The sequence below is a fragment of the Vicugna pacos genome, chromosome 6 (assembly GCF_048564905.1).
Source record: "Vicugna pacos chromosome 6, VicPac4, whole genome shotgun sequence".
Taxonomy (NCBI): domain Eukaryota; kingdom Metazoa; phylum Chordata; class Mammalia; order Artiodactyla; family Camelidae; genus Vicugna; species Vicugna pacos.
In genome coordinates, this window is record NC_132992.1 from 64,295,612 (window position 1) to 64,318,027 (window position 22,416).

At 34.1% G+C, this 22,416-nt stretch overlaps 1 protein-coding gene across 5 annotated transcripts in view; it reads left to right on the forward strand.

Moving 5' to 3' along the window:
• FUT8 (fucosyltransferase 8) overlaps nucleotides 1–22,416 on the forward strand; it is a 253,225-nt gene that overhangs the window by 49,655 nt on the left and 181,154 nt on the right. For all 5 annotated transcript variants that reach the window (XM_015241505.3, XM_031679145.2, XM_072963241.1 and 2 more), the window contains exon 2: nucleotides 2,118–2,214. The gene's annotated coding sequence lies outside the window, so the exon portion shown is untranslated. The remainder of the gene's footprint in view (nucleotides 1–2,117; nucleotides 2,215–22,416) is intronic.

Below are 22,416 nucleotides of genomic sequence, written 5' to 3' on the forward strand. Positions count from 1 at the left end.
AATGTAATTTTGCTCTAATACGGAGACAAACCTTTCTGAATACTTTACCTGATGCCCTGTGAATTATGAGGTTTTCCATTTAGTTGACTGTCTGGTTACAAATGCTAGGTTGAGGATCAGGTTGTTCTTTCAAGGTTTGTCTTTAAGCTCTGTTGAGATCATTATAAGTTAGTCTTTATTCTGGAACTAATTTAGCCCTGTTGAAATCTCTACTTGTTGTCTGGAGAATATAAGGTCTGTCTGCTCTGGTTAGGTGGAACTCAAATGTCCCCAGCTCTGTATGAATCTTGAATTATTCATTTTTTTAGCTCCCTAGCGGGTTCCCCCCTTCTCCCCTTGTGGAATTTCACACTAGGTATGTGCAAATTAGTATTAAGTCCAAAACTCAAGTGAAGATACCTGGAGCTTTTTAGTGCATTACTGCCTCCTGTCTGGTACATTATTCTAGTAATTCCTGCCACCTGTGCCTTCTGAACTCTGATCTTTGTCTTTTCAAGTTATTTGTCTTTTCAATACTGCTGTGTTTCGCCTGTAGTAGTGTCTATAATGTGACTCTCAGTGGAAAGTGATGCTCATATGCCTATCTAGCTTGTTTCCTTCTCTCAGAGAATGCATATCTACACTAATTGTTGTCCAGTGTCTGGAAACTGTTGTGTCATGTATGTTGTTTAGTTTTGCGGTTGTTTACTGTCTGAGGATAAATCTGATACCAGTTTACTTCGTAGTGGCTAGAAGCATAAATTCCATAATATTGAATTATTATGGGAAGTTGGTAAAGACTTTTGGGTGAAGTTTCAGGAAGGAATCACAGTGAACCTTGGATGATTTTATAGTTAATGGCCACTTAGGGATTTGTATATTTATGGGTCCTGGAAGTAGTTGATTTGGCAGTGGTTTATCCTTTACAACGAGGTCTATCAGATGAGATAATGTAAATAGTAAGGCATATAAAAATACGCTATTTTTGATTTAGAGTAATTTATTGAATTTTTTGTAGGCTTTTCTGGCTCAGAATAAATTTTTGATGCTTGGATTTTAAAATGAAAATAATTGGATTACTTTTGAGGAGTTGGGGTTGGTGATGATACTTCTGTATTATTTCTAATCATCAAAAATTGGTTTCAGTAGGCTCTGACATCATCGGAGAAAGACTACTTACAGTTAATGTCAATCTGAGAATCATCTCATGTTGTAACAACAGTAAAAAAACAGGAAGACACATTTCCATAGAGTGTATTGTGTCTTTATGTTATTCTTGGGTTTTTTTTTTCTGTTTGGTGAGTTGCACATATGTGCATAACTCAGTGAACATATGATGTATGAATCTTCATTACCATTTCACTTGACGATCAGATATAATGATTACTTTCTTTGGGTCTGTGTGTGGTACTAGATGATGGAGAAGTAGTGACAAAAGCAATAGGACATAATGTTGCTAATCAGAAGACTACAGGAGATGACATATATATAAGGCAGCAAAATATTTTAGCAAAAATGAATGGAGTACAGAATGATAATATCAGTTCTTTGGGAGGAGTGGAGGGGTTGCATTTTGAGAAAGTTGATGGATGTGCATTGATTGACAAAGAGGATAAGGGAGAAAAAGTCCCTCTTCTAAAAAGAAGGAATGGTATATTGCAGGGTGACAGCTGAGAATGACAGAATTATTCTGTGGAAAGCAAGCAAATTAAATTGGCTTGAATGGAAGTGTGTGTAAATATAGTCAGAAGTTAGGTTGTACAGCTTATTAAGGTGTGGGGACATAGATTTTGAGCATGGGTCTGAAAAGAGAGTTTCTGATTGCCCTATATGTTAAGAAGTAGACACAATTAAAGAATTTTGTGTTCACAAAGCAAAATTTTATAGGTTCTGACTTATTTTAAGATAAACTATGAAGCAAATTAAGACACTGAATGTTAGCGAGTTTGAATATGATTTGCAAAATGAAAACCTGTTCCTTATTAGGATTTAAAAGCTTATAGAATAAGTGAATATATAAAAGTTTTACATGTATGACTGGCTACATGAGGGGGAAAAAAGGAGATTTAAAGAAAGTATAATGATGGTAAGTGAAATTTGGGTAGGGCTAAAGTTCATGTGTTTTTGTTTTGTTCCAGGTTGCTGCTTTTGCTCAGAGAACACCCATGACCCTGACAGTGTTTCCATTCAAGATAAAGGGCTCTATTGCCTTTATTGGTTAACGAACAAATTCAGGTTAGTACATTTTGTGGGCAGTACTTCTCTGTTCCAATTATGTGTTAATATTTTGAGAAATGGTTAATTTTGTATGTGAAGCTACATATGTATATAACAGTGAAATAGAAAGGCCAAGTCAGTCTAAGCTCTATTGAACTATATACCTCTTATGGTACCTACTATATACAATCTGCAGTGCATAAAGTGGAAAATGTTTTACTTCTTTTTAATAGTTTTTTTACTTTAAGGGGCTAGATAAAACAAGTTGTCACTGAATATGATGCATTATACTTTTGGCATCATTGTGCGGCATATTTGGTGCTGAAAATAAACAACTAATTTAGTTTTTTTTGAATTTTTTAGTAACTTACTTTTAAAGGTTTCATTCTTGTTCATATTTCAGTCGTATTCAAATTTTATTCATTTTTTTGTTAAGTCTATGAATTTTGACAAATGTATATTCATTACCTAATCTTCTAAATTCACTCATGCTGCCTTTTTGTGGTCAACCTCTCTCCACCTCAATCCCTGGCAATCACAGATCTGTGTTTTGTCCTTATAGTTTACTTTTTCCAATATTTAATTTAAATGGAATCATTTAGTATGTAGCTTTTAAATTGTGACTTCTTTCACTTAGCATAATGCATTTGGGTTCATCCAGGTTATGTGTACCTGTAGTTCATTCTTTTTTATTGCTGAGTAGTGTTCTGTTGTATGGCTATACCAGTATTTTCCACAGGAGCTTTTTACCAGTAGTGCAGAAGGGTTCTAATTTCTCCACATCCTTCCCAACACTTGATATTTTCTTTCTTTCTTTCTTTCTCTCTCTCTCTCTTTCTTTCTTTCTTTCTTTCTTTCTTTCTTTCTTTCTTTCTTTCTCTTTCTCTCTTTTCTTTCTTTCTTTCTTTCTTTCTTTCCTTTTCTTTCTTTCTTTCTTTCTTTCTTTCTTTCTTTCTTTCTTTCTTTCTTTCTTTCCTTTCTTTCCTTTCTTTCTTTCTTTCTTTCTTTCTTTCTTTCTTTCTTTCTTTCTTTCTTTCTCTTTCTTTTCTTTTCTTTTCTTTTCTTTTCTTTTCTTTTCTTTTCTTTTCTTTTCTTTCTTTCTTTATAAAGTAACCATCTTAATGGGTGTGAAGTGGTATTACATTCTAGTTTTCATTTACATTTCCCTAGTGATTGGTAATGTTGAGCATCTTTTCATGTGCTTACTGGTCATTTATCTATCTTTGGAGAAATGTCTTTTTAAGTCCTTTTTCTAGTTTTGAGTCATGCTGCTTTTTTCTTGTTGTTTTGAAATTCTTACATATTCTACATAGTAATCCCTTGTTAGAATATATGACTTGCAAGAATTTTCTCCTATATTGTGAGTTGCCTTTTTACTCTTTGGATAGTGCACAATGATGCACAAAATTTTTAAAATTTTCATTAAGTCAAATTTGTCTGTATTTTACTTTTTTAAACCTGTGCCTTTTGTATCCTCTATTCAAGAAATCATTGTTAAATTCATTGTCATGACACTTCTGTCCTATGTTTCTTCCAAGAGTTTTATTATTTTCAGTCTTATTTGGTCCATTTTGAATTAATTTTTGTATATGGTATTAGGTAAGGGTTCAACTTCATTCTTTGGCATTCTTTGGCATGTGGACATCCAGTTTTCTCAGCACCATTTGTTCAAAAGACTGTTCTTTATTTCCCACTGAATGATCTTGGTACCCTATCAAAAATCATTTGACCATAGATGTGAGAGTTTATTTCTAGGCTCTTTATTCTGTTTGTCTGTATGTCTGTCTTTATGCCAACACCACACTCTTTTGATAACTATAGCTTTGTAGTAAAATTTTGAAATTAGGAAGTATGAATCCTCCAGTTTTTATGTTCAAGACTGTTTTGGCTATTTGGGGGTCCCTTGAGATTCCATGTGAATTTTAGGATAGGTTTTTCTCTATTTGTGCAAAAGCCATTAGGATTTTTATAAGCCTTGCGTTGAATCTGTAGATTGCTTTGTGTAGTATTGACATTTTAACAATGTTAAATCTTTCAATATATGAACATGGGATTTGTTTCCATTTACTTATCTCTTTTTTAATTTCTTTCAGCAGTGTTTTGTAATTTTCATTTTACAAGTCTTTAACGTCCTTGGTTATTTCCTAAGTATTTTTTTCTTTTTGATGCTATTATAAGTGAAATTGTTTCTGTAATGTCTCATTGTGTATAGAAGTGCAACTGATTTTTGTCTTTGACTTTGTGTCCTACTTTGCTAAATTCATTTATTAGTTCTATATGGAGAGACTAAGAGACTCAAAGTGGTTTTAAGTTATACAAGAAGTACACTTCTTTGCTCTAATCTTTTTCTTCATGGAACATTTTCTACTCATTGTATAATACTAACTTCATTCTGCTTTCCTAAAATATCTTTACCCCTTTAGGAGAAAGGAGACACTTATTGGAGACAATTCTCAGTGAGTCTCTTGTACTTCAGTATGTTTTCCTAGCAGAGGCATTGACAGCTTTTGCTGAGGGCTATCTTTTCAAGGAAATTTGTATGGCAAACAGCTTGAAAAGGTAGAAATAGTGTTTCCATAAAGACAGAGGGTAGATTTCCTTGCTGTCCAGGATAAGCAAGATAATCCCTTTAGGGGAAAGGTGGGGTACATTGGCTTGCAATGCCTTTAAAATATTGGAGTTTTATAAGCTTCTGCTTTCTCCTCCAGTAATGCAACCCACTGTGTGTGCAGGTGTCACCTGGCTCTCTTTGTATTGCCCTTTAGGAATTGTGGCTTAGGGAACCAGCACAAAAGATGATACACTGGCTGCTACTATTGTTTTGAGCAGTAAATTTTTCTTTGTCTCTGACCTAGGAGTGTTGTATTTTCTGCCGGGATTATCTGATGCTGACTCACCAAATATCACTAACACAACCTATTGATGAAACAAAGCTAAGTTTATTGCTTATTGTGGTAAAGGAGAACACCTCCTTGACAGAACTTTGGTAGTGTCTTAGAAGGGTAAAATCAAGGTCAAACTTTTAGAATTTAATGTTCGATTTAATTTGAATCTTGCAGTGGTGGTGATGGGATTTGATTAGGATTGAATAAATATCATGATACAACAATTTAGAATTGGTCAAAATAGCAATGCAAGGATTTTAAAAACCTTTGATGCTTTCTATTGAAGAGTTGATGAATCTTTTCTGAAGCTTTTGTAATGAACAATCAAGTTATATCCCTGCCATGATCTCTTGGAATAGTAGAGTTAAGCTAATGAAGACATTGGACTAGTTAAGTAATGTTAATGTACACAGAAAGATGTATTTGTTTGTAGGTATATCAGTTACCTAGGGATGCTATAACAAATTACCACACAGTTATTGGCTTAAAAGAATAGTTTCTAGGGGAAGAATTCTTTCCTCTCTTTTAGTTTCTGGTAGCTTCAAGCAATCCTTTGTGTTTCATGGTTTGTGGCAGCATAACTTTAATCTCCACCTCCATCTTCACATGATGATCTTCCTTCTGTGTCTGTGTCCAGATTTCCCTCTTTTTATAAGGATACCAGTCATTGAATTAGGGCTCACTCTAGTCCACTATGACCTCATATTACCTTGATTACATATGCAAAGACCCTGTTTCCAAATAAGATCACATTCACATGTTCCAATAGTTACGAATTTTGGGGGGGGACACTACTCGATACAGTACATGGAGTATATAGTTTTGATCCTCAGTGTCCAACCTGTGTGTGATTACATTCTTTTGGTTCTCTGTATCCATGAAGCTGTCACAGATTGATTGCTTAGGTTGCATGTATGATAAAATCTCAGGCTTGTCAGAGTTCTTGACAATAGCATGATGTAGTGCAAAGAATACCAGTTTGGAAATCAAGGTGCCTTGGTTGTAGTTTCTGTCCTGCTGTTAACTAGCTTGAGAAAGTTACTGTCTTCTCCAGCTATTAGTTTCTCAATGGGTAAAATGGGACGTCTGAAAGAAGAGAAGAGGAATTGGACTAAATGATCTCTAAAGGCCTTTCTAGCTCTCAGATTCTACAGTTCTGTAATTGTTGAGTGTCTGCTATGTACCATATTGGTATTAGTTTTGATTTGGAATGACAAAATTAAAAAAAAAAGAAATACAGATTGTATTTAGTGCTGATCTGATAGATTCTGATTTGTAAATGTAGCCTTATTTATGTTTCATTTACTTGGATGAAGATCATTAATGAAGATATTAGGTAAACAGGGAGTTAGCCCATCTCTCTGACTTATTCTATTTTACTTTTCAGTTTGAATATTGTATTTAGAAGGGAGACATTCTTCAGGTAGGTTAATTTATTTAAAGTTAGAAAAACGTGTTACTGCTGCACTCTCTCAGCAGAATTCAGAAAATGAGATAACCTTTTTCTGAAGTGAGCATGATGTAGCTCTCCCTTCATTGCTCACATTTCTTTATCATAAAATGATCACATAATCTTACTAGAGAATGGTAATAATGCTGTGAGGTGGAACATGGTGCTAGAGTTCTAGGTGTAAGTGATTCTTTTGAATTTTTCTTACATTTTGAATAGGTATTATATTTGAATTCTTTCTTTGAGTAATGTTGAAAATACATAATAACTACTTCATAGACATATTGTGACCACTCTAAAGGAAATTCTTTGGTAATACTAAAACCACCTGTGTTTGTCTGTGTGTGTCTGTTCTTTTTAAGCTACAGATTAACAATCTCTGTATATTGGTGGTAAGCATAAATAAAAGTTGAACTAACATCTATGGATTTATATGTAAGTGACTGAAGTGGAAGAAAACAGGGATTTTTTTTTTCAATTCACTCTATACAGTAGCATTTCAAACCCATCTTCTATGAGGTGATGGTGATTTCTAACACTTGAACTTAAGACTCTTACAGCATTCAGCTCTTGAATTACAGACAAATTTTACTAGCTTTGGTTTTTTCATAGTAGATATTTGGGCAGTTCAGAGACTATTACCAGATTTTGTAAAAATGGTGATTAAAAAAATTTAGAAGGAATATTAATATATAAAATTTGTGATAACACTGTAGCAATACCTGAAATAAAGTATATTAAAATGGATACAATATGGAAATTAATTTGAATAGATACTACAATTTTAATAATAAAAGGGACCTATCTTCTAGGTCATATTTTCTATTTATATTTCCATACTTAAATGAAAAGAGTAGGAGAATGTTACTACTTTTTTAATGTGCTATCCACTCAGTAAGAATAACTTGACCTTTAAAAGTCAAGATTTTTGATTTTGATGATTCCTAGGAAGGGTTTTTTTCTGGGGGTGGTGGTGAGCATGGTGGCTTATCATCCACGTTCTAATTAAACTTTGTTTCCTTGCAGTTTTCCCTCCTCATTTTAGACTTTGAAGTTGGTCTATTGATATTACCAAGAAGATAAAGTTCCTCCAACCTGTTAGACATATTTTTTTTGGTTTCAAAGAATTACGAATTGGCAAAGATTAAAAAGAGTATGGATCTATTCAATTTCTTTTATGATTCAGAGTCTTCACTTTTTATGTAGTGTGGTTTTGTTGTTGGTGTTTTGCTTTTAATTTATAGATGCTTGAGAACCTAGAGGAATCCCTTCTCCTTCTCCCCAGCTACTCTTGCATTTCCATAGGAAAAAAAAGAAAGAGAAGAAAAACCATGTTGAACACATTTTTTCCCTTTTTTATTTTCTTTATTTTTGATTGACTTACAGTATTCTATTGGTTTCAGGTGTACAACGTGGTGATTTGATATTTTTATATATTACAAAATGATCACCATAGTAAGTCTAGTTATCTGTCACGTACACACCATACAAACTTATTACAGTATTATTGACTGTATTCCCTATGCTGTTCCTTATATCCACATGGCTTATTTATTTTATAACTGGAAATTTGTACCTCTTAATCCCCTTTACCTATTTCACTCATCACCCCACCTCTCTGGCAACCACCAGTTTGTTTTCTGTATCTATGAGTCTGTTTCTGTTTGTTTGTTTTGTTTTTTAGATTCTCTGTGTAAGTGATTTGTCTTTCTCTGTGTGGCTTGTTTCACTTAGCATAATACTCTCTAGGTCCACTCATGTTGTCACAAATTGCAAGATTTATTTGTTTCTTATGGCTGAATAATATTCTACGGTGATTTTTTTTTTTAATGTGACCTTCTTTATCCACATCTATTGATGGGTATTTAGGCACTTTTTTTTTTTCTTAAACACCTATTCTGAATTAATGGATTACTGTGTAAGTTGTTTAGTTGAAATTGTTGTTTTTTTTTATTAATAGACTTTATTTCTTAGAGCATTTTCAGCTTTACAGAAAAATTGAATGGAAGGTACAAGGTTCCCTTGTATCCTGCAACCTTGCTAAAATTGCTTATTATTTCTAGGAATTTTTTTTTTCATCATAGTCCTTTGGAATTTTTTATGTGGATGATCATGTCATCTGTGAACAAAGACAATTTTATTTTTTCCTTCCTAATTTGTATACCTTTATATCCTTTTCTTGTCTTACTGCATTAGTTACGATGTTCAATATGATACTGAATAGGGAAGGTGAGAGGGGAATTCTTTTTCCTAATTTTAGGGGGATCTGGTTTCTTACCATTAAGAATTAGGTTTGCTATAGGTTTTTTTTTTTTTTTTGTAGATTTTCTTTATTAGCTTGAAAAAGTTCCCTTCTATTTCTATTTTGCTGAGGGGTTTTATCATGATAAGAGTTGAATTTTATCAAAACTTCTTCTGCATCTATTGATATCATATGATTTTTCTTGTTTAGCTTGTTGATGTGATGGATTCCATTAATTGATCTTCAAATATTGAACCTGACTTGAAAACTTGGAATAAATCCCACTTGGTTGTGGTGTATAATATGATTTGCTAATATTTTTGAGGACTTCTGCATCTATGTCCATGAGAGATATTGGTCTGTATTTTTCCTTTCTTGTAATACTGTTGTCTAGGTTTAGTATTAGTTTAATGGTGGCCTCATACAATGAGTTAGGAAGTGCTCCCTCTGCCTCTGTTTTCTGAGACAGATCACAGAGAATTGGTATCATTTCTCCTTGAGTGTTTGGTAGAATTCGCTAGTGAAACTATCTGGGTGTGGAGCTCTCTGTTTTGGAAGATTATTAATTATTTATTTAATTTCTTTGCTCAGTATAGGCCTACCAGTTGATCTGTTTCTCTTTGTGTGTGTGGAGTGTGTCTTTCAAGGAATTGGTCAATTTTTTCTAATTTATCAAACTTTTGGGCATGGAATTATTCTTAATATTCCATTATTATCCTTTTAATGTCTGTAAGATTGCTATTGATGGCCACTCTTTCATTTCTGATATCAATAATTTGTTTCTTCTCTCCTTTTTTTCCTTAGAAAGCTTGGCTAACGGTTTATTCGTTTTATTGATTCTTTCAAAGAACCAGCTTTTAGTTTTGTTGACTTACTCAATTGTTTACTTGTTTTCAATTTCACTGATTTCTGCTATGATTTTTATTATTTTTTTTCTGTTGCTTATTTTGGATTTATTTTGTCTTTTTTTTTCTTGTTTCTTTCATAAGGCAGAAACTTGGGTGATAAATGTTAGCTTTCTTCTATTTAAATATATGCATCCAATGTTATATAAATTTCTCTCTGAGAGAGAAAATGTAGTACTGCATTTGTTGCATCCCACAAATTTTGATTTTTTTTTCATTTTTATTTAGTTAAAAAAATTAAAATTCTCAAAACTTTTTCTTTGACTCATGTATTACTTTTGTATGTTGTTGATTTCCAAATATTTGGGGATTTTCTGGATATCTTCTGTTATTAATTTGTGGTTTAATTTTATTGTGGTCTGAGAGCATAAATTATGATGTCTATTCTTTTAAATTTGTTAAGGTGTGTTTTCCAGCCCAGAATGTAGTCTCTCTTGGTTAATGTTCCCTTTGAGCTTGAGAAGAATGTGTATTATGCTGTTGTTGGATGTAGTAGTCAGTTAGATCCAGTTGATTGATGGTACTATTCAGTTCTATGATATTCTTACTGATTTTCTGCCTATTGGTTCTATCAATTACTGATAGAAGAGTGTTGAAATCTCCAGATATTATAGTGTATTTATATATTTTTCCTTGCAGTTCTACTACTTTTTACCTCAAGTATTTTGATGTTGTGTTGTTAGGTGCATGTATATGGATAGTTATATCTTCTTGGAGAATTGACCCTCTATCATTATGTACTGCCCCTCCTTATTTCCTTGCTTTGAAGTAAGTTCTTTCTGAAATTAGTATAGCTACTCTAGTTTTCTTTTGATTAGTGTTAGCATAGTGTATCTTACTTCATCCCATTACTTTTAATATATCTATGCCTCTGTAACTGGGTTTCTTGCAGACAGCATGTAGGTAGGTCTTGTCTTTTGCTTTACTCTGGCAGTCTCTGTCTTTTAATTGACATATTTAGACCACTGATATTTAAAGTAATTACTGATATGCTTGAATTAATATTTACCATATTTTTAACTGTTTCCTGTTCGTTCCTTTTTCTTGGCTTCTCTTTTTCTTGTTTTCTTTTTTTGTCTTCCACTCTGTTTCTGCTTTCTCTCATTTTAATGGAGCATTTTATAGAGTTCCATTTTCTATCCTATCTTAGTATATCATTATACTTCTTTAAAAATTTTAAGTGGTTGCCATAGAGTTTGCAAGTATATACCTACAGTTAATCCAAGTTCATTTTCAAGTAACACTGTACTGCTTCATGGACAGTACAAGTACCTTATAGCAAGATATTCCCATTCCTCTCTCCTATCCCTTATAACATTGCTATCATTATTAATTTATCTATAAGCTGTGAGCACAAAATATATTGTTTTGAACTATATTAGATTAAGAATAAGAAAAATAAGAGTTTTAATTTTACCATTATATATTCTCTAATGCTTTTCATTTCTTGATATAATACATGTTTCTGATCTATATACTCCCCTTTTGGTCCGAAGAACTTCTTTTAACATTCTTGCAAGGCAGGTCAGTAGATTTTCAGTTCTCTCAATTTTTGTTTGTTAGAGAAAGTATTTCTTTTTCACTGTTGAAGGATAATTTTGCTGAATACAGATTTCTAGGTTGATTTTATTTTTCTTTTAACATTCAATATTTCACTCTACTCATTTTGCTTACATGGTTTCTGGAGAGAAAGTTCAGTATAATTCTTATTTTGTTCCTCTCTGGGTAAGGTTTTTTTTTTTCTTCATTTTGTTTTTTCTTTTGATTATTTTAAGATTTTCTCATCTATTTTTCTACAGTTTTACTATGATATGCCTAGGTACAGTATTTATCCTGCTGGGTGTACACTTGAGTTCCTAGATCTGGTTTGGGGGTCTATTACTAAAGACATTCTTTTTCTGTTACAGTGTCGTTGATTTGTATCATTTCCTTTAGATCTTTTCTTAGAGTTTCCATATCTGTGCTTATATTACACATCTGTTTTTGCATGTTCACTTTTTCCAGTAGAGCCCTTTGTATATTTACCATAGTTATTTTTAGCTTAGTGATAATTCTAAAACCTCTGCTGTATTTGAGTCTGGTTTTGAGGCATGCTTTACATCTTCAGATTATGTTTTTTGCCTTTACAGTGCTTTGTAAATTTTTCTGATATCCAGACATGATAATATTAGATAAAAGAAATGGAGGTAAATAGACCTTTAGTGTGAGGTTTTGTGTTAATCTGACTAGAAGTTAGGCTGTGTTTACTGTTTGTTGTAGCTGTGGTATCAGAGGCTAACAGTTCTTGTAGCATCCTTGTTTCTGTCTGCTGTGTTGTCTTTGGGTAATGTAGAGAATCTTTAAATAGGGTCTGAAGCTTTAAGTTCCTTTACCTGTAATGCTCTATTATTGTACAGGAGTTGTACTGATGTGGAGGGAGTTCTGTAGTCTGTGATTAGGTCTTAGGCTTTTAGCCTGATTTGGGTATCTCTTCCCCTTGTGTTGAAGGACAGAGGGAACTGGAGTTGGGTATTTCCCCCAGGTTAATTAGACACTATAAAATCCTAGAAGGTTAGGCTCTGTTAAAATAGTTTCCTTAGTCCTTTTTAAGAACAGAGAGCTCTGAGTATATTTAAAAATCGTTACCACGCCTCATCCCCTCACCCTGACCCCCACATGCTGAAAACAGAAAGGAATTTTTCTCACATTATCACAGTGAGAACCTGGTAGGGCTCTTGGAGGTAAAACTCAAGAAAGTATTGGGACCTTTCAAAGACTGAGTCCCCTCACAGGTTTTCATTCTAAGCTAGTGTACCTTGAGTTTCCAGCAGTTTGTTATTTACTGTTTAAAATGTACCTGCTGATCACTGGCTCCAGCTGAGGGTTTGTCTTTCTGGGCTTTCGCTTCATGCACACTCTGATTCTCTGTATCTGCCTGTCTCTCTTTCCAGTCTTCAGGGTAGAGTTTTGCCCTCTGGCTTTGATTCTCCAATAGAGTTAAGAGTGGTTGATGTTTTATTTTTTTTTCTTTTCAGCTTTTTTCTTGTTGTAAGGACAATAGTGATGAATTCCAAGCTTTTTACGTGTTAGACCTGATTTAAGGTTATTTTTGAATATTTTTGACAGTTTGTAATGGTAAAAATTTGGCCCTATGTTTGATGTGGCAATATTACTCATTTGGAACGTGATTTCCTTCTGGCGTAAGGTTTGCACGTTTTGAGGTAATGCATTCTAATTTGCAAGAACAAGTAAAGAACTTTTCCAGAGGGAAGTTGATGTTAGGACTGATGCTCGTTATTGGTGAGATGACTCATTCTTAGCATACTTACTGTTACTCTGTTTTTGTGTATAGTTTGGGGGCAACAGCTGTGTTTGTATCCTATGATGATGGGCAAAGTTTCATTTTTGTACTCATATATCTTACCAAAAAATACTCTGTCTTTACAGCCTGTTTGCCTATAGGGTCACATCAAGTTACACTAATTTGCACTTCTGATAACTATACTGATGATACTGAGGATGGTTAATAAAACCTTGAACTGATACTTTGGATTTATGGAACCAGTTAATTAGATGACTCATTTAGATTGGGTGTCTTAATTAGTCCATTACCCACTAATTGTTTTTATGAGCAGAATAGGTTAATGTTAATCCTTAAATTTTCTATGTTGTGTTGAAAAACTTAATGTACATCATGAATATTAGATATGTAAGTAGAAATTGAGGTGTAAAAAGAGAAATTGATCTAAATATATATAAAATGTAATCATCTTTATTTTCTCTTGAAATACCTTCACATTAAAAAGTTACCAAGTTGTAGAAAATTTTGACAATTTCTTCTTAAAATAAGAGATTCACCATTAATCCCACCAGTTTAACAAGACCATAGTTACCAAGTGAGTGTATGTCTCCTAGTCCTTTTTCTTATATAGATTTTTCTGCATAGCTGTGATCATTATTTTTAAATTTGTGTCATTTTTTGCAGTTAGTAGTGTATTTTCTCATTTTGCACGATTGTGTTTTTAATAATAATATTCTTTCATTGAGTAAGGTACTTCTAGGTTGATCAGACTGGTGGTGTATTGTGCCTATCACCGTGATAAACTGTGTGTACTGCTAGCTTTTCCATATCCTAATTTAGCTTCTCTCTGTGCCATTTCCTTGCCTGGATTTTCAGAAGTCTCAGTCTCTTTCTCTCAGTTTCTCTCTTTCTTTCTTTTTCTTTTAAAGAGTATTTTATGTATTTCATGTTCTCTCCCACAGGGCTAATTAACTTTTATTGGATCTTGAAACCTGGATTTTTTTCTTTTATAATTAGAAAACAACGCTTTAGAACTTATATTGCCACAGTGATTCACATAGTTCTATTCTAAAAAATTGAAAATTTGTAACTAGGTGATAAAAGTGATCTAGATATGTCAAACTTGGTATTGTAGACTCTCACACTTAGGTTGTAAATTGTCTTTAGTCAAATAACTTAATATTTTATGTTGTACTTACAAATTGAATTTTTTTCTTATTGACTTATATTTGAGGGTTTAATTGGATGTCTTTGTCATGATTCCTTATTAGATTTCTCTACAGTCTTCTGACTTTTCCTCTGCCTTCATTTGTGTTTAGAGCTGAATTGGGTCTAGTCATTTGAATGGAAAGTCAGTATTAATAGAATTTTCTACTGGGTCTGATGATTCTGAACCCACATCCTCACCCACAAAAACTATTAAAGGATTGTTTTAAGACCATCTATACTGCATAATCTCATCTTGCTTTCTAAGTAAGACATTTTATAAATGCATTTAGCTTTTTTACCTTTTATTATCTTCAAGATATTTTACCATGATTAAAAGGAAAAACAGTCGTCTTCCAGCTGTGGTCACAATAGTCATCTATGTCTTGCTCCTAACCTTAGGAGTGATGCTAGCTAGAGGATTTTTGTAGTGGTACCTTTAAGATCATGCACTGTACTATCTGTAAGTTATACTACAATAAAAAGGAAAAAAAAAACTGTCATCTTTCTACTAAGACAGATCCTTGGGGTGAGCCCAAGGGAGGAAAAGGATTATATAGAAATATTGGGTTCATTTCATTGTGAAAGTAGCAGAATTCTTTAATTAGAATGTGTTCTTATTCTTTGTGATTTGTCCAGGGAAGATAAGATTAAAAGAAAATTATCATTTAGGAATATCTGTATTTGTGTGGGATCTTAAGTAATGTGTATGAGGGTGCTCATCATACTTCCTTTTCCCTAGTCTTGCTGTCTTGCCTTTTCTCCAAGAGATTTAATGAACAACTGCTATGTGTTTGGAGTGATTAAGACCTTGTCTTTGGGAAGCTGATAATTTCATAGATGAGCTACAAATGTAGGTTAGTAATTACAATAAAGGAAGTACCCTAGTTTCTTACAAATAATAGGTTTCCCAAAATGTATTTGAAAATGAAATACCCACATTGGCAGAGGGATAGGAGATATTTTTATGGTGAGTTATTACACAGAACTAAAATACATAATTATAAAATACCTACCTCTTGTTCCTGGGCATGCTCTCTCTCTTAGGAACAGAAATCTTAGTTGGTGTTCAACATCAGAAGTGTCTGGATGAGATTGCTAGCCATCCTTGGGGTGTAGGAGGTGTTTGGATCTTTGGCCCAGACTCCTTGTTGAGGGGGGATGCAGCCTCTGGGATTTGAGCCCTGTTACTGGGATGGTGTATGAAGCTGAAAAGGATCCTTTTCATTCTGCTGTGACTATGAGTTGGGGGTTCAGGAATGAAAGAGGTCTATTAAATTGCCCTTTAACCAGTGTAAATCAGAACAGGATTTAGTCTAGATTTTCTTCTAGGCTTCTTTTTCATTTACAGTTTTTATTTTTCGTTTTCAAAGCTAAGCTCCACTCATTTTAATACATCCTTAATATGTTAGTGTGCCCCCTCCCCCAAAAAGCTATATTAAATCAGTGATGGTGCTTTTAATCAAGAATATGACATAATATTAATAGTTTGATGTATGTCAACTAAAATAATCTTCCTTGAGTGGGAAGGGGTTGTAATTTACCACTCTGATTATACTTGTGAAATAATAAATAAAAGATTAATCCTATTATCAATGCCTATTCTAATTAGAACCAAAGTAAATATATTAATAAGAGATACAGTAAATACTAGATGACACCCTTTTAAGAAGAATAAAAAGAAAAAATGTAAATTAAGGCTAAGGTATTGCCAGTGGTGGCAGTATTATTTGATAGGTCCAGGCTGTAAGCTCTATAAGAGGATTCTGTGTGTTCTGCACAGTGTTTGGCATGTAGAAGGTAGTCAGTACATAATGAATAAGTAACTGCTAGTTTATTAGCTTGGGGATTTCAGAGAATATGGGGGAAGGAACAGAGGAACTAGTCAACAGAGGGTTGCCTGAGCTGTTAAAACTTGTAAGAATCCGGAGATTATACTGTCCAGTGCTATATTAACGTGGTAGCCAATAGCCATGTATGGCTGTTTACATTTTAAAAGTTAAAACCTTAATTCTTCAGTCTCAGTAGCCATGTTTTAAGTGCTCTATGGCCACTATGGCTAGTAGCTACCATATTGGTGAATGTAGGTATGGAACATTTCCTCATTGCAGATACAGCTGATAAACAGCCATTTTCTCTTAAAGATTTTAATGATTCAGATAATTATAATTTTTAAGATAAGATTCTTAGGATTTTTTGGTAAGATATTTGTACTGTGAAATTTATTTTGATTATTCTGTTGTATCATGGACACTCCACTAATTTTTATTTGTTATTCTGTATTTTTAAATGTCATTTTTATCTAATTTTGAGAGTAGCTCCCATTTATAATATAAATTAATCAGAAAATTTGAGATGATAACTAGAAATTGTCCTTGCAGTTAATAAAAAACATGAATTCTGTTAAGTGAGGTAATGAATTGGACAGTGAAAATTCCTTCTAAGACTTTTGCTATCGGTATGTTAGGAATATGGGGCTTTTAAAACATCCCTGTAACTCTTTTGGTTAAACATGATAATATGTTTTTTAGTATAGTGCCACATTCACAAAATTTGCTGATTAGATGTTAGTTCTTTGAATACATATATTCGGTCACTGGGTCATATTTCCCAAACCAAATTATCATTGAATTCCCTGAGGAGCTTTTTAAAAATACAATATCTATAGCATATGGCATATGTATCATATATAGCATGTGTATTAGTGTACAAAAGGATTTTGTCTGATTTTTCCTTAGCATTAACTCCTTGAGGTAGAATTGTTGACTCAAAAAATTTACTTATTTATTTTTTTGGAGATTCTTGATTCAGAGAAACAAACCTTCAGAAAGGCTGTATGAATTTACAAACTTTCTGCACATTTTCTCTGCACTGGATTTCATTGAATTTTTAATAATTTTCAGTTTATGAAAAAGATCTCTTATTTTAGTTAGTTTTTTATTTGTTTGTTTATGAGTGAGAGTCAACATCTTCCATAATTTTTTAATATGTATTTCTTTTTTCTTCTTCCTCCTCCTCCTTTTTTGAGGGGACAGTGAATTGTGTGTTTTTGATATCTATTCTTTCACATACTTTAAGTTCTTTCTTGATTTGGATCAGCAGTAAGTTGAATGATGACGCTAGAAGGTGATGACTAAAAATAAGAATTCGTGTCTAGAGGGTGGGATGATTTTGATTACTATGCAGATAATGGCATGATGTTGAATCTACCCCAAATCTGCAAGATTCTTTTTCATATTTCCATCTATTCTCTCTTAAATGGTATGTTTCAGGAATGGTTCTTTTCAGTTTAAGAGTGGGGGAATTGAATTAAAATTTTCTTGTGTGAAGAAACCAAATATTTTGCTACTATCATTTGAAAACTCTTCATTACAGTCGGTTCTGGGCGGTGTTAGAATCAGTTTGAAATAATGCCATCTAACAAAACCATTTGTTTTGCTTTCTTGCCTCTATGTAAATATGATTACAACAGAAACCCCTTAATTATGGGGACTGTTTATCTTTAGGTCCCTAGTGACCCTGTGAAAGAAAACTCGTTTCCTCTACAACACTTCTGACCCCAGATGTGTGGGTTTTCCACACCAGGCAATTCTCTAATTCTCTGAGAACACTGAGTAGTTAGTAGAGACTCCACAGGTTAAGGGCCCAGTCCCATGAGACTTGCCTTCACTTCAGACATCAGTTGCAAGTGGTGGGTGCCCAGGTTACCCACACTTCTGTCTGACTTGACTAAAAATCAGGGTGTGGCAGAGGTGTTCCCTGTGATCTCTTTAGGTCTGATAATTTGCTATCATTGCTCACAGAAGTCAGGGAAATGTCATTTTAGGTGTGATGAATTCTTAACTCAATGTCCAGCCCCTCTCTCCTCCCTGGAGGATAGCTGGTGGCACTGAAAATTCCAAGCTTCTAATCATGGCTTGGTCTTTCTGGTGACCAGTCTCCATCCTGAAGCTATCCAGGAGCCCACAAAGAGTAGCTTCATTAGAATAAAAGATTCTCTGTGCAGGAAATTCCAAGGGATTTCGGAGCTCTGTATAAGATGCTCCTATCACCCTCATCACACAGCTAATTACTAGGATTTTGGGAGTTCTCAGTCAAGAACTAGGGTCAAAGACCAAATATCAGAACAAAAGATATTCCTAGCACCCCTATCACTCAGGAAATTACAAGAGTTTTAGATCTCTGTGTAAGAAATAAGAGGTTGAGAGACCAAATAGATATTTCTAATTATGTCGAACCCTGATTGGGGGCTTTAGAATGCTTGTTGACTATGATTGCTTTTACATATATATATATATATAAGTATAGTCAGTTTACAGCATTTTGTCAGTTTCTGGTGCACAACAGAATGTTTCAGTCATACATATACATACCTATATTCCTTTTCATATTTTTTTTCATTACAGGTTACTACAAGGTAGTGAATATAGTCCCCTATGCTATACAGTAGAAACTTGTTGTTTATCTGTTTTATATGTGGTAGTTAGTATCTGCAAACCTCAAAGTCCCAGTTTATCCCTTCTCACCCGCTTCATCCCTGTAACCCTAAGTTTGTTTTCTACGTCTGTGTCTGTTTCTGTTTTGTAAATAAGTTCATTTATTTGTGTATGTGTCTGTCTGTGTGCGTGTATGTGTGTGTGCGTGCTTGTTTGTTTTTTTGGATTCCACACACGAGTGATGTAATACGGTATTTTTCTTTTTCTTGCTGGCTTACTTCACTTAGAACGACCATCTCCAGGTCCATCCATGTTGCTGCAAATGGCATTATTTTATTCTTTTTTTAATGGCTGATTTGTATTCCATTGTATAAATATACTGCAACTTCTTTATCGAGTCATCTGTCAATGGATATTTAGATTATTTCCATGTGTTGGCTATTGTATATAGTGCTGCCATGAACACTGGGGTATATGTATCTTTTTGAATTAGAGTTTCCTCCAGATATATGCCCAGAAGTGGGATTGCTGTGTCATGTGGTAAGTCTATTTTTAGTTTTTTTGAGGACTCTCCATACTGTTTTCCATAGTGGCTGCACCAAACTACATTCCCATCAGTAGTAGTAGTGTTGGAGGGTTCCCTTTTCTCCACATGCTCTCCAGCATTTATTGTTTGTGGACTTTTGAATGATGGCCATTCTGACTGGTGTAAGGTGATATCTATTGTAGTTTTGATTTGCATTTCTCTGATAATTAGTGATACTGAGCATTTTTTTTCGTATGCCTGTTGACCATTTGTATGTCTTCACTGGAGAATTGCTTGTTTGGGGTCTTCTGCCCATTTTTGCATTGGGTTTTTTTTTTTTTTATTAAGTTGTGTGAGCTGTTTATATATTCTGGAAATTAAACCTTTGTCAGTCATCATTTGCAAATATTTTCTCCCATTTTGTAGGCTGTTTGTTTTGCTTATGGTTTTCTTTGCTGTGCAAAAGCTTGTAAGTTTAATTAGGTCCCATTTATTTATTTTTGCTTTTATTTCTATTGCCTGGGTAGACTGCCCTAGGAGAACATTGCTAAGATTTATGTCAGAAAATGTTTTGCCTATGTTTTCTTCTAGGAGGTTTATAGTGTCTTCTCTTATGTTTAAGTCTTTAAGCCATTTTGAGTTTATTTTTGTGTATAGTGTGAGGGAGTGTTCTAACTTCATTGATTTACATGCTGCTGACCAATTTTCCTAACACAACTTGCTGAAGAGACTGTCTTTTTTCCATTGTGCATTCTTGCCTCCTTTGTTGAAGATCGACTTATTTCTGGGCTCTGTATTCTGTTCCATTGATGTGATTGCTTTTTTATCTGAATTTGTCCTTTCCACCACACTGTTAAGATAGCATCTCTATTTTGGAACTAGTAAAACTATTGCAAAGTGTAGAAATGAACTCTGGTTTTTTTTTTTTCTTTTAAAATTATTTAAAATTTAAAAACCATGATAAAATAAACATATACATACATGCTAACATTGACGATTTTAACCATCTTTAGGTGTACAGTTCAGTGACATTAAGTACATTCACGTTCTTAATGCAACCATCACCACCATCCATCCACAGAACTTTTTCATTTGCAGAGCTATTCCATTAAATAGTAACTCCCTATTCCCCTTTCCTTAGCCCCTTTTAACCACCAGTCTACTTTCTGTCTCTGAGTAAGACTGCTCTTCATACCTCATATGAGTGAAATCATAAAGTATTTATCATTTTGTTACTAGCTTTTTTCACTTAGCATAATGTCTTCAAGGTTCATCCATGTTATGTGAGGTGTCAGAATTTCCTTTCTAATTTAAGGCTGAATAATGTTCCATTTTGTGTATATACTACATTCTGTTTATCTGTTCATCTGTCAGTGGGAATTTGGGTTGCTTCCACCTTTTGGCTATTGTGAATGATGCTACTGTGAACATTGGTGTACAAATATCTCTTTGAGACCCTGTATTCAATGCTTTTGGGAATGTGTCCAGAAGTAGAATTGTTGGGTCATATGGTAATTCTGTTTTTAATTTTTTGAGAAACCATAGTGTTTTTCACATTGGCCACCCCATTTTATATTTTTACCAGCAGTGCACAGGGTTCTAATTTCTCTACATCTGGTCTCTGTATCTTACCAACACTTATTTTCTGTTTTTTTAAATAATAGCCGTCTTAATGAATGTGCAGCGTTATCTCATCATGGATTTGATTTTCATTTCCATAATGATTAGGATATTGTGCATATTATCATGTGCTTATTGGCCATTTTTATATCTTTTTTGGAGAAATATCTATTCAGGTTCTTTGCCCATTTTTTGAATTGGGCTTTTTTGGGTTGTTGTTGTGTTTTAGGAATTCCATCTGTATTGGATGTTAATCCATTTATCCATATATGAATATTAATTCCCAGATTAATAAAACACTATTCTAAGTGTTTTATAATTCTATAGCATGTATTTGATTTTCCTGATAGATTAATATAGGGTATTTTGCAGGCTGATGAGGAAGTATATAGTTTTATTTTTTAAAAACTGATTTATTGAAGTATGGTTACATACAAAGCAGTGATTATATTTGAAATATGCAACTTGATAAGTTTTGGCATATATACACATTTGTGAACCCATTGCCACAATTAAGGTATATATCTATCACCTCCCAAAATTTCCTTGTTTGTTTGTAATCCTTCCCTCATCCCTTCCTGACCTTCACCTTCTCCAGACAAATACTGATAAACCTTGTCACTGTAAATTAATACATTTTCTAAAGTTTAAAAAAAATGGAACCTATAGTATGTACCTTTGGGAGGGGGCTGGCTTTTTTCACTCAGCTTAATTATTTTGAGATTAATCCACGTTGTTGCATGTATCCTTATTTCATTCCTTTTTATTACTGAATGGTACTTCTCTTGTGTGTTGTAGTTGGGTCCAGTCAGGAGATAGAAACCATATAGTAGTTTAAGGAGGGAAAGTTTAATATCAAGGATTATTAACTATGGCAAAAGAGTAAACTATAAGATAAAAGGAAACTTTATATAGTACCTTAGGGTTTTGGGAGAGTACCCAAGGAAGATAAATTTGAAAGGGGGTAAGATCTCATTGGAGATGTGGTTCAGTTGACTGGATAGTGAGAACTTCATGGTTTGTATAGGCCAGAGATGGCCTGAAGTTGCTGGATAAGCAATGGCAACTCACTGGCATGCAAGAGGAGAGCATGGGATCAGCAACTGGTGGGATGGTTATGTAGTGGGAGTCCAGGTGCCAACAGGGGCAGTAAACTTTTGGAGTGTGTGGGCTGCATGGGGGCTTGCAGAAGGGGTAACTTGGTGTGTATCCATCTGGGCCACAGACAACTGTGTTCACTCTGAATGAGGCCTTGTAGAGGAAGGGAGTGTAGATGCTGGCACTGGCAAGAGATTTCCAGAGTGCTCAGGGGCTCTGGTTTCCTTGGCAACAGAGATGTGTCTACCAGGCTGAGGCTTCGAGGTAGCAGGGTTGTTTTCTCTGCAGGTGGCTGGCACAGCACTCTACTGGAAGTCCTCATACCCACACCCAACATTTCTTCCCCTTCCAGCCCCTTCAGTAAACTGCTGGAGAGGTTCTTTCTACTTCAGTGTCCATCAAGCGCCCTCTACTGAGAGAGCTGAACATGGTGCATGTTAAAGGAGGAATACTGAAAGGAATTTTGTTTTTTATCATACAGCATATATTGGTGAATGCATTCAGAGCTGAGGGGCAATAAATTGATAAGTGACACGTACAGATATATCACAATTTGTTTATCCACCCACCTA